This window comes from Trichechus manatus, unplaced genomic scaffold (assembly GCF_000243295.1).
Source record: "Trichechus manatus latirostris isolate Lorelei unplaced genomic scaffold, TriManLat1.0 scaffold00209, whole genome shotgun sequence".
Classification (NCBI taxonomy): Eukaryota; Metazoa; Chordata; class Mammalia; order Sirenia; family Trichechidae; genus Trichechus; species Trichechus manatus.
In genome coordinates this window covers 790,029-803,350 of record NW_004444145.1, presented here as the reverse complement: position 1 = coordinate 803,350, position 13,322 = coordinate 790,029, and positions in this window count along the sequence as shown.

The following is a 13,322-nucleotide window of genomic DNA, read 5'->3' as shown; positions in this document are numbered from 1 at the left end:
GTTTATTTAGTTGTTCTACCTCTGTTTGTGTTAGTTTAGGTAGGTAGTGAGTTTCTAGAAATTTGTCCATTTCCTCTAGGTTTTCAAATTTGTTGGAGTACAATTTTTCTTAGTGTTCTGATTCTTTTAATTTCAGTTTGGTCTGTTGTGGTATCGCCTATCTCATTTCTTATTCAGGTTATTTGCTTCCTCTTCTGTTTTTCTTTTGTCAGTTTGGCCAATGGTTTATTGATTTTGTTGATCTCTTCTAAGAACCAGCTTTTGGTCTTGTTAACTCTTTCTATTGTTTTTCTAGTCTCTATTTTATTTAATTCTGCTCTAATTCTTATTATTTCCTTTCTTCTGGTGCCCAAGGGCTTCTTTTGCTAATCTCTTTCTACTTATTCCAGTTGCAGGGTTGATGTTTTGATTTTGGTCCTGTCTTCTTTTCGGATGTGTGCATTTATTGCTATTAACTGACCTCTGAGCCCTACTTTTGCTGTGTCCCAAAGGTTCTGGTAGGATGTGTTTTCATTCTCATTTGATTCTGTGAATTTCTTTATTCTGTCCTTAATTTCTTCTATAACCCAATAGTTTTTGACCAAGGCGTTGTTCAGTTTTTGTGTGTTTGATTTTTTTTCCCCTTGCATTTTGTGTAGTTGATTTCTACTTTTATGGCTTTATGGCCAGAAAAGATGCTAAGGCTTGCTTTGTGGCCTAATATGTGGTCTATTCTGGAGAATGTCCCATGTGCGTTGGAAAAGAAAGTATACCTGGATGCTGCTGTGTGGAGTGTTTGGTATATGTCTACGAGATCAAGTTGGTTGATTGTGGCATTTAGATCTTCTGTGGCTTTGTTGAGCTTCTTTCTGGATGTTCTGTCCTTCACCAAAAATGGTGTGTTGAAGGCTCCTACTATCATTGCGGAGCTGTCTGTTTCTCTTTTCAATGATATCAGAGTTTGTTTTTTGTATTTTGAGCCCTGTCATTGGGTGCGTAAATATTTATTATAGTTGTGTCCTCCTGATGTATTGACCCTTTAATCTATATATAGTGTCCTTCCTTATCCCTTCTAGTGGATTTTGCTTTAAAGTCTATTTTGTCAGAGATTAATATTGCTACTCTTGCTCTTTTTTGAGTGTTGTTTGCTTGATATATTGTTTCCCATCCTTTGAGTTTTAGTTTGTTTGTGTCTTTAAGTCTAAAGTGTGTCTCTTGTCGGCAGCATATAGACGGATTGTGTTTTTTTTATCCATTCTGCCACTCTCTATCTCTTCATTGATGTATTTAGTCCATTTACATTCAGCATAATTATTGATAGTATGAGTTTACTGCTGTCATTTTAATGTATTTTTGTGTGTGTTTTGTTGACAGTTTCTTTGTTCTACTTAATTTTTTGTGCTGAGTCTTTTTCTTTATTATTTTCTTTTTCCTTGTTGTTGGTTTTGTATTTGGTGAGTCTTTATGTTTTTCTTGTTTTTCATTTTGATGTGTAGGATTTTTAGTTTCCTTTGTGGTTACCTTAATATTTACTCCTATTTTTCTAAGTTTAAACCAGTCTTTTATTTCTTTATATCGCCTTGACTTCATCTCCAAATGAACCATCTATGACTACATTTTTTAGTCCCTCTTTTTAGTTTTAGTGTTGTCATCTTTTACATATGACATCTCTGTTTCCCTATTTTCAGTGTTTTAGCTTTGATTTATTTTTGTGACTTCCCTATCTTGGTTGATATCTGGTTGCTCTGTCCTGTGTTCTAGTCTTGAGTTGTTATCTGATGTTATTGATCCTGACTGGAGGACTCCCTTCAGTATTTCTTGTAATTTTGGTTCGGTTTTTACAAATTCCCAAAACTTCTGTTTGTCTGGAAATGTCTTAATTTCGCCATCATATTTGAGGAACAGTTTTGCTGGATATATCATTCCTGGCTGGCAATTTTTTTCCTTCAAGGCTTTATGTATGTCATCCCATTGCCTTCTTGCCTGCATGGTTTCTGGTGAGTAGTCAGAGCTTAGTCTTGTTAACTCTCCTTTGTAGGTGACTTTTCATTTATCCCTAGCCATTCTTAAAATTCTCTCTTTATCTTTGCTTTTGGCAAGTTTGAGTATAATATGTCTTGATGACTTTCTTTGGGATCTACCTTGTGTGGCATTTGATGAACTTCTTGGATAGATATCTTCTCATCTTTCACAATATCAGGGAAGTTTCCTGCAAACAAATCAACAATTCTCTCTGTATTCTCTGATATCCCCACTGTTCTGGTACTCCAATCACTCGTGGGTTATTCCTCTTAATAGAGTCCCACATAATTCTTAGAGTTTCTTCATTTTTTAAAATTATTTTATCTGATTTTTCCTCAATAAGTTGGTGTCAAGTGCTTTATCTTCAATCTCACTAATTCTGACTATTGCCTCAATTCTGCTTCTATGACTTTCTATTGAGTTGTCTAATTCTGAAATTTTATTGTTAATCTTTTGAATTTCTGCTTGGTGTATCTCTATGGATTCTTGCAGCCTGTTAAATTTGTTATTATGCTCTTGAATAACCTTCTTAAGTTCCTCTGTTGCTTTGTCTGTGTGTTTCTTGGCTTGTCTGTGTTTTGCCTGATCTCCTTCCTGATTTCTTGAACAGTTCTGCGTATTAGTCTTTTGAATTCTACCTCTGGTAATTCCAAGAAGTTCTCTTTCTCTGGAAGGTTTTTTGATTCTTTGTTTTGGTGGCTTGCTGAAGCCATCGTGGTCTGCCTCTTTATGTGATTTGATATTGACTGTTGTCTCAGAGCCATCAATAAGTTATTATATTTATTTATTTTATGTTTGCTTACTGTGTCTTAGCTTCTTGTTTTGTTATGCCCAGATAGACTGGTTGTGTGAGCTAGTTTGATTATTGGTGTCTTTGATGCTCTCATGTCCTGTCTCCAGGTGGCTAGAGCTGTTACTAGGTATGTGAGCCCAAGAGTCCATTTACTTTTCAGGTCAGGTGTCCAGGTCGTCGATCAACAAGTGTATGGTGCAGGCTCTCACCTACAGTCCTAGACGGGCAAGGGTGATTGGAGTAGGCACATGCATCTGGCTGCAGTAAGGAGTCATGTGCTGATCAAGGCAGGGGGCTGACTGCTGCCCCTGAGTATCTGAGTGGAAGTCGCGTCCCTGTTCCCTAGGGTGTGTAGGTAGGTGGGTTTTGCAGCCAGACTATGGATACCCAGTGCTATTGGCTGTAAGGACTGGGAGGCCCCACTTGTTGTTGGACCCCTGTCGGGGGTGGCTTGGTGAAGTAGGTGGAGTCACAAGTCCTCAGCCCCTGATGTGAGTAGGTGAGGACCCTATTTAATAGGCAGGGCAGTCTCAAATGTCACAAATCTGCCACTCCCCCTTATAGCAGATACAGATGAAAATAGGCTTCCTGGTATACTGTGCTAATGAGGGCCTACGCTGTTGAAATGGGCCCACACAGGTCTAGGCAGGGGTGAAAGGCATTCAAATCCATGGACCCCTTATGCCTGTGCCTAGGCAAAGGGGCTGTGCCTGCCCTGAATTCCCAGTTTAGGGCAGCTGGCAGATTATTTTTCATGTTTATTAATTTGTTCCCTCTCCAAAGCGAAGAGAATGGCTCAGGGTGCTCAACAGGTCCTACTTCTGGCCCAGGGAGTGCAGCAATCTCTGAAGCTACCTGGGACCTGGAACAGAGCGAGGAGGGAGCAGGTAGATGGGAGAGAGGTATTTCCCAAAAGGAGGGGTTTTTGTTTTTTTTTTTTGATCCCTGTGGTAGGTTAGATGCTTGTACTTATCTTTTGTCGATCAATTGCCATTTCTCGCTGGTTCTGGAGGTTTGAGCCGACTCTCCGCTGCTCAGTCTCTCCCGATGTGGAAAATGCGTCCTGAGTGCCACTTCCTGCCTCAACTCTCAGACCAGCCGATCCCACCTGCAGGGTGCCTGTTCCCGCTGGGTCAGGTCTGGCAATTCCTTGCTGCTTCTGAACCGTCTCTACCTTCTCCTGCCACTCAGTCTGATTCCTCAACTTTGTCTTTGATGTTCAGGGCTCCTGGATTGTCATATATAGTGGATTCACTTGTTTTTTGGGGTCTTTGTTGTAAGAGGGACCACAGAAATCATCTGACTACTCCTCCATCTTGGCCTCGCCCTCTCATACTTATTCAATTTCTATGCTGAGCAAATAATCAGAGAAGCTTGACCGTATGAAGAAGAACAGGGCATCAGGACTGGAGCAAGACTCATTAACAACCTGTGATATGCAGATGAGACAACCTTGCTTGCTAAAAGTGAAGAGGACTTGAAGTACTTACTGATGAAGATCAAAGACTACAGCCTTCAGTATGAATTACACCTCAACATAAAGAAAATAAAAACCCTCACAACAGGACCAACAAGCAACATTATGATAAACAGAGAAAAGATTGAAGTTGTCAAGGATTTCATTTTACTTGGATTCATAATCAATACTCATGGATGCAATAGTCAAGAAACCAAACAACTCATTGCATTGAGCAAATCTGCCACAAAAGTCCTCTTTAAAGTATTAAAAAGCAAAGATATCACTTTAAGACGTGTGCCTGGCCATGGTGTTTTCCATTGCCTCATATGCATGCAAAAGCCGGACAATGAGTGAGGAAGACCTAAGAACTGACACCTTTGAGTTATGGATATTGGCAAAGCATGTTGAATATACAATGGACTGCCAAAAGAAAGAACAAACCTGTCTTGGAAGAAGTACAGTCAGAATGCTCCTTAGAAGCAAAGATAGTGAGACTACATCTCACATACTTTGGACAAGTTATCAGGAGGGACCAGTCCCTGGAGAAGGACATCATACTTGGTAAAGTAGAGGATCAGTGAAAAAGAGGAAGAGCCTTAACAAGATGGATTGACACAGTGGCTGCAACAGTGGGCTCAAGCATAGCAATGATTGTGAGGACGGCGCAGGACCAGGCAGTGTTCCGTTCCGTGGTACATAGGGTTGCTATGAGTTGGAACTGACTCGACAGCACCTAACAACAACAACAAAAGTAATACATGTTTTAAAGCATAATAATAAAAGCAGTATCCATGAACCTACCACCAACCTAAGGAGAATATCAAAGTGATTCCTCACTTATAGCACTATCTGAGGCCCCCAAAGAACAATGTGTTTATCACTCCCTTGCTTTTCTTCGTATTTTTGCTACATATATACATTCTTGAACAAAAGAGTACCCACTTATGCTTGCTGTCATAAGTAGGGCTCTCCAGGCAGCAGACTCAGATGGAGTTCAGCTTGCAGGGTGTTTATTAAGGCATGTCCTTGGGACCAACATCTGGGGAAAGGAGAGAAAGGAAGCAGAACTAGGCAGAGGGATACATCAAGTTGTGATGCAGGCCCAACAACTGCCTTGGCCTACTCTTTAAGAAGCTCTGGAGCTATAACGGCACTTCAGAGTTGTTCCAAGTTGGGCGGAGATGGCCAGGCTTTATGCTGTCATATTGGTCAGTCATTGGATTTGGTCACCTCAGGAAGAGGCATAACCTTGGGTGAGGTGGCTCTCTACAGCTGAGGAAGTTTCTGGAGGGCCTGATAGCTGAAATCATTTGCCAACAGCACTCCAGGCAGCTGGGGCAACAAGTCCTTCCGTAAAGGAGAAGGCACCGTAGTGTCTATCACATTGGCTTTGAATTCTATAAAAACGGAATCTTGCTCTATGTCTTCTGAAACTTGTTTTCAAAAAATTTTATGAATATTTTCAAACATATTCAAAAGTAGACAGAATAATATAATGAACCCTAGTCATCATCTAGATTCATCAGTTATCAAGGTTTTGTCACACTTGCTTCACCTATTCCTTTCTCTCTTTCTGATTTATTATTTTAAAGCAGATTTCATGTCATTTCACCCCTGTATGCTTCAATATCCATGTCTAAAAATTGTGGGCATTTTCTTCTATAACTTGAATGCCATGATCATACCTAATAAATAATAATTCCTTAGTCCACATTCAAATTCCTCTGATTATCTCAAAAAAATTACTTTTATAATTGATTTGTTTGAACTAGGATCCAAAGAGAATATATTATTTTGGTTATGTCTCTTGTCTCTTTTACTGTAAAGCCATTCCTCTTCCTTTTTAATCCCCATGCCATTGAGTTACTGAATAAACTGGGCCAGCTGTCCTTTAGAATGATCCACATTCTGAATTTGTTTATTTCCTAGTGGTTTATTTAACTTGTTCTTCTATTCCCCATATGTCCTGTAATCAGAAGTTAGCTTTAAAGCTTTGATTAGATTCAGGCTCAAAGATCTACTCCATAGGAAATGCCATGTGCTTCATACTGTATCACCTCGGGAGGCCCACATTTCTGGTTACCCAACCTTTAACGAGGCTAAGACTCATCCGTGGGCTCAGGCTATGAAAGCCTGACCTCTTCATTGTAAAATGCCCCATCAACCTTTCTTTCAATGGGGTCATCATTTGATGATCTTCGCTTGAATCATTAAGGGTTACAAAACGGTGATTTTCTAATTCTGTCCTTTTTTTTTACATTTCTTAGAAAAAATTCTTTTGTAAAGAAAAGCTATTTGGAATGCTCTATCTTTAACCTGAAAAATTACATCAGAAGACCTATAATAGACTAGAACTAAGACTGCTTGGGTTTGAATTCTGGATCGATTTTTTTTGTTTGTTTGTTTTAATGAAGAGAAGTTTATTTCCTCACAGTCAAAGTAGGCTAAAAGTCCAATTTCAGGGTGTCAGCTCCAGGGGAAGGCTTTTCCTCTCTGTCAGCCTTCTCATCAGTGTTCCCCCAGACTAGGAGCTTCTCAGTGCAGGGACCCCAGTCCAAAGGACGCGCTCTGCTCCTGGCACTGCTTTCTTGATGGTATGAGGTCCCCCTGGATCGATTATTTACTTGGTGACTCTGTACAAGTTACTTTACCTTTTTGCCTGTTTCCTCATCTGTAAACTGGGGATAATTATAGTACCTATCTCTGAGAGTTATAATGAGGAGTAATGAGTTAATACAAGTACCTAGAACAGAGCCTGGACATAGTAATAAGTTAAGAAATGTTAGTTGTTATTATAAATATTCTCAGTTAATTTAGCACTAGAATTCAGGATTTTTGAATCCCATTTTTCTAACAATTACCATTCCAAATAAGATCAGTAAGACTTCTTACATGCAGAGAACAGGCCAATCATCTATAGATTTAAACAAAGTCTTGTGGGTTGAGGGCACATGCTGTATGCCCTCATTTAATAAATTTGTATTAGCACAGATCACTGAACAAATGACTTCCTTCACTTACACTATATAAGAAATCTAGTAACATGATGTCCAGTGACACGAGGATGAACTATGTTTCACTGAAGTTACACTGCTGGTTAATTGCTATTTGAGAACTCCTCTCCCAGTGGTTTTGTGGAAACTGTTTAACAACTGGCTTTCAGAGAGAGAGAGAAAGAAAGAAAACAAAAACCGATTTGTAGTGTTTGCCAATCTCCATGGTGTAAATACACCCATCATGGCCAATTTCAAGCTACCAATGTGATGTCACCGAACACAGCACTGGGGAGAAGTGCACACAATCGGCTCTTGTGAACCCTTATAAGCAGGCTCCAGCACACCACTGACATGTGACTATTTCATGTTTTTTGCCTACTGTGTACATAAGAAATACTTTTTTAAAAAATAAAAATTTATACCAAATGTCTCTTTGTTCTGAGAATACCAATTCAATTAACATTTTATTATGCAAAGGGAAAGCAAAGATTTTCATTCTGGAATGAAGATTTTGAAACAATGTAGCTCCAAGATGCTGAACCAACCTCTGGATAACGTACAATATTGTGGCTCTCCAGCTTGTTCTTTTAGAAAAGTATTCTTTTCTAAATAAGAATTTAGACCACATTGTCCCTAAAAATGATCTTTTGTTGTTAGAAGATAGAGAAACGAGGAGTGGAGATGAATACAAGAAGGCTGTAAGAGCTAGCCTTGTCTCACATTTAAAAAGGATTATAAAGTTAATTGGACCGAGATTACAGAGCCCAACCTGACCATACATTACAGACCTCACAGGGAGTTAGTCTAGACTGACCAGTATAGATTTGGGGAAATATAAGGACAGGGAATTCCTAGGTCCTGAAGGATTATCCCGGTAAGGCCCAATGGCAAGGCCAAACCCTGTGCAAGCAGACTTTTTTTTTTTTTTTTTTTAAATAATACTTTGTTGTGTTTTGGTGAAAGTTTACACAACAAGTTAGGTTCCCATTTGACAATTTCCACACAAATTCTTCAGTGACATTAGTTACATTTTCTACAATGTATCAATATTCTCTTTAATTGTGCTCTGGTTGTTCCATTTCCAGTACTTTAGTTTCCCTGCCCTGTTATCTTCTCATCTTTGCTTTAGAGTAAATGTTGACCTTTTGGTCTCATACAGAAGGTTTTTTAGTAGAGCACCATTCTTACAGGTAATATTCTTTATTTTATTTATTTTTTAAAATTGAACTTTAGATGAAGATTTACAGAACAAACTAGCTTCTCATTCAATAGTTAGTACATACATTGTTTTATGGCATTGGTTAACAACCCCATGCCATGTCAGTACTCTCCCTCCTCGATCTTGAGTTCCCTATTACCAGCTTTCCTGTCCATTCTTGCCTTCTAGTCCTTGCCCCTGGACTGGTGTGCCCCTTTAGTCTCGTTTTGTCCTATGGGTCTGTCTAATCTTTGGCTAAAAGGTGAACCTCCAGAGTACTTCATTACTGGGCTAAAAGGGTTTCTGGGGGCCATACTCTTGGGGTTTCTCCAGTCTCTGTCCGGCAAGTAAGTCTTGTCTTTTTTTTTTTTTTTAGTTAGAATTTTGTTCTACGTTTTTCTGCAGCTCTGTCCGGGACCTTCTATTGTGATCCCTGTCACAGCAGTCAGTGGTGGTAGTGGGGCACCATCTAGTTATACTGGACTCAGTCTGGTGGAGGCCATAGTAGTTGTGGTCTATTAGCCCTTTGGACTAATCATTCCCTTGTGTCTTTAGTTGTCTTCATTTTCCCTTGCTCCTGAAGAGGTGAGACCAGTGGAATATCTTAGATGGCCACTCACAGGCTTTTAAGACCCCAGACGCTACTCACCAAAGTAGGATGTAGAACACTTTCTTTATAAACTATGTTATGCCAGTTGAACTAGATGTTCCCTGAGACCATGGTCCTCACAGCCCTCAGCCCAGCAATTCAGTCCCTAAGGGAGTTTGGATTTGTCCATGGAGCTTCCATGACCTTACCCTGAACAAGTTGTGCTGGCTTCCCCAGTATTGTGTACTGTCTTACCCTTCACTATAGTTACCAATTCTCTATTTTTTGTTTAGTGTTTTTCCACCCCCACCCCTCCCATCCCTTGTAACCATCAAAGATTGTTTCTTTTTGTGTGTAAACCTTTTCATGAGTGTGATGGTTAAGACTGGGTGTCAACTTGGAAGGGCCATGATTCTCAGTGTTTATATGTGATCATTCCCATGATTGAATCTGCTGTGAGTAGCCAATCAGTTGAAAGGGAGTTTCCTTGGGGGTGTGGCCTGTATCTGAATATAAGCAGATATTCTGGCTTTTTTGCTCTCTCTGGATCCTGTGGCTGTCTTCTGTTTGTCTGACCGCCAGTTCTTGGGACTTGAGCTATCAGCTTATCTGCCGTTCTTGGGATCCGTTGATCTTCACAGCCTGTGAGCAAGAGCCCTGCTTTCCAATCTGCTGATCTTGGGTCTGCCAGTCCCTGTGGCTACATGAATTGGGAGAAGTCTCTATCCTAATCCACAGATTTGGGATGTTCCAGCCTCTACAATCATGTGAGCAATTTTTTTGATATAAATCTCTCTCTACATATATTTATATGCTTTACTGGTTTTGCTTTTCTAGAAAACCCAGCCTAATACAATGAGTTTTTATATTAGTGGTCTCATATAATATTTGACCTTTTGTGATTGACTTATTTCAGTCAGTATAATGCCCTCCAGATTCATCCATGTTGTGAGATGCTTCCCAGATTCATGATTGCTCTTTATCACTGTGTAGTATTCCATTGTGCATATGTACCATAGTTTGTTTATCTATTCATCTGTTGATTGGCATCTAGGTTGTTTCTTTTTGGTATTGTGAATAATGCTGCAGTGACCATGGGTGTGCATATGTCTATTTGTGTGACGGCTCTTATTTCTCTAAGATATATTCCTAGGAGTGAGATTGCTGGATCATGTGGTATTTATATTTCTAGCTTTCAAAGGAAGCTCCATATCGTTTTCCAAAATGGTTGTACCATTTTGCATTCCCACCAGCATGCATAAGAGTTCCAGTCTCCCCATAGCCTCTCCAACGTTTGTTATTTTCTGTTTTTTTGATTCATGCCAGTAATGTCGGGGTGAGATGGTATCTCATTGTGGTTTTGATTTGCATTTCTCTAACAGCTAGTGATCACGAGCATTTCCTCACGTGTCTGTTAGCCGCTTGAATGTCTTCTTTGGTGAAGTGTCTGTTCATATCCTTCACCCATTTTTTAATTGGATTATTTGTCTTTTTGTGGTGGAGGTGTTGGATTTTCCTGTAGATTTTAGAGATTAGAACTTTGTTGGATTTGTAATAGCCAAAAATTTTTTCCCAGTCTGTAGATTCTCTTTTTACTCTTTTGGTGAAGTATTTTGATGAGCATAAGTCTTTAATTTTTAGAAGATTCCAGTTATCTAGCTTATCTTCTGGAGTTTGTATGTTGTTAGCTATGGTTTGTGTCCTGTTAATGCTGTGTATTAGGGTCTCTAGCATTGATCCTATTTTTTCTTCTATGATCCTTATAGTTTTTGGTTTTAGACTTAGGTCTTTGATCCATTTTGAATTAGTTTTTGTGTAATATCCTTTATTTTGTGTGCCATTGCTGTTTTGCTAAAAGGTGATCTCAGGGTATAGTTTCACTTCAAGGTTTAAACAGTGTCTCAGGGCGATAGTCTCAGGCAGTTCTCTGGTCTCAACTGGTTCAGTTAATATGGTCTTTTTTAAGGATGTGAGTTTTGTTCTACATTTTTCTCCCATTCTATCCAGGACCATTTATTGTGACGCTGGTCAGAAAGGTAAGTGGTGGTAGCCGGGCAACATCTAATTATTCTGGTCTCTACACTGAGAGAACTTTTCATGGCTCACGTAGGCTATCAGCCTTGTAGGCTTGTTTCTTCTCTGAGATTTTGGTTACCTTCTTACTCTTTGTCTCCTGACGAGTAGAGACCAATAGTTGAATATTAGATGGTCACTGCCAGCAGACATTTTGAGACTTAACTATCCTATAAGGAATAAAGGGATTCCAGAGCCTGTGTTCTTCACTTTGACACAATACTGCACTACACAATTTATTCCCATATAGAAGGCATACACTGTATTAAACAGAATACATACGGTAGTGGTTTGTAGTAAAAAAAATGGAATCAGACAGGCTCCTATTTGAATTTTCTTTTTGTCACTTATTAGCTGTGAGACCATGGGCATATTATTTAACTTCTAGGAGCTTCAGTTCCTTCAACTGTAAAATAGTGAACAGAACTGCACCTACCTCACAGAATTATTTTGAGGATTAAATTAGATAATACATATAAAATTCTTAGCCTTCATTAGGTGCTCAAAAATTAGTAATAATCACAGCTACAACAATTTCTTCAGACTCACTTTTGGATTCTAGGTACCTGATGTAAGTGGATATTTATGTCATCTCAACATCAATCTTTTCTAAATCTCAGCCCAGCTTTGCAATTATTTCTGGGTAATTTCAGAGCTGTAACACACTTGATACATAGGAAATAAAATTTGAAGTCCACACTTGTACAGTATAGACTATTTGGCTTATGTAAGTGGGTTGTATTGATTTGGGAGTTTCCTCTAAGAGCTGATGTTTAATTTTGAGAGTTGATGTCAGTCATTTCTGAGTATGATGCTGATCTGGATCTTTAATGAGTATCTTCTGGACTTCTATTTGAAAATGGTAACATCATTTGTACCATGGCTCCTGTGGACACTAAGTTACCTCAAGCTACCAGCAAAGGTTGATGGGACCATCCTGCCTCAGAACTGGAAGTCTCCTGTTGTAGTTAGGTGACATTGAGTTGGCTCCAACTCATGGCAGCCCCATGTATAATAGAACTAAACGTTGCCTGGTCCTGCACCGTCCTCAGAATTGTTGCTATGTTTTTGAGCCCATCGTTGCAGCCACTGTGTCATTTCATCTTATTGAGGGTTTCCCTCTTTTTTGCTGACCCTCTACTTTACCAGAAAGTCTCCTAAATCTGACTAAATCTTTCTTGTTGTGTTCCTTGTCTCAGGCTCTTTACTGTGCATTTTGTTAAAGCTGGTGACACCAGAATATAAAGTTTATTTTAATTAAACCGTCTCCCAATGTCCTCTGGGCGTGCTACACTGAGAGAAACTGGTGTTCATGAAGAGGAAGCTGTGGATGAAATCTTTGTGTGAGGCGTCCATTTTACACTGATTCTCACTGGACACAAGATGGACTGTTTGCAGTAGGACCATTGGGGATAACGGGCGCTGGGTTTTTGCAATGATTTTTATCTCTGGTGTTTCTGGCATTGACTAAGGTTTCAGGCAAACAGAAGCACTGCGGCCTAGTAACAATCACTAGGGACCTTCCTGGTTGCTAGCAACAGTAAATACTTCGGAGACACAAAGACTCAACCTTTCACAAGCACACAATGAAACCTGGGGCTTGGTTTCTTATTTCAGATACAACAGAGTCCTCCAGGTAGAGCACAACAGCTTCTTCTTTCCCTCCTTTTTGCTAGATATGAAAAATCTGTACAGAAACACATACTGCTCGGGAGCCTGTATGACCATCTTGCTTCTAAATTTGTCCAAGAACACATATTCCAGCTTCCCTCTCAATACTGTCACTGTGTACTATTTTGAGAGAAGGAAATAGTGGTCTGCATCTGACTTTAGAATTTTATTTTATTTTTTTATTGTACTTTAGATGAAGGTTTACAGAACAAATAGTTTCTCATTAAACAGTCAGTACACATACTGTTTTGTGACATTGGTTAACAACCCCATGACATGTCAACACTCACTTCTCAACCTTGGAGGACCTTTTTTTTTTTGGTGAAAATCTACGTAGCCCAAGATACACCATTTCAAAAATTTCTACATACACAATTCAGTGACATTGATTACATTCTTCCAGTTGTGCTGCTATTCTCACTATCCTTTTCCATATTATTCCGTCACTATTATCTTCAAGTCACTGTCTCCTAGGCTTCCCATCAAACCTTTTAAGTTGCTGTTGTCAATTTCATCTCACATAGATAATTCTTTTTTTTTTT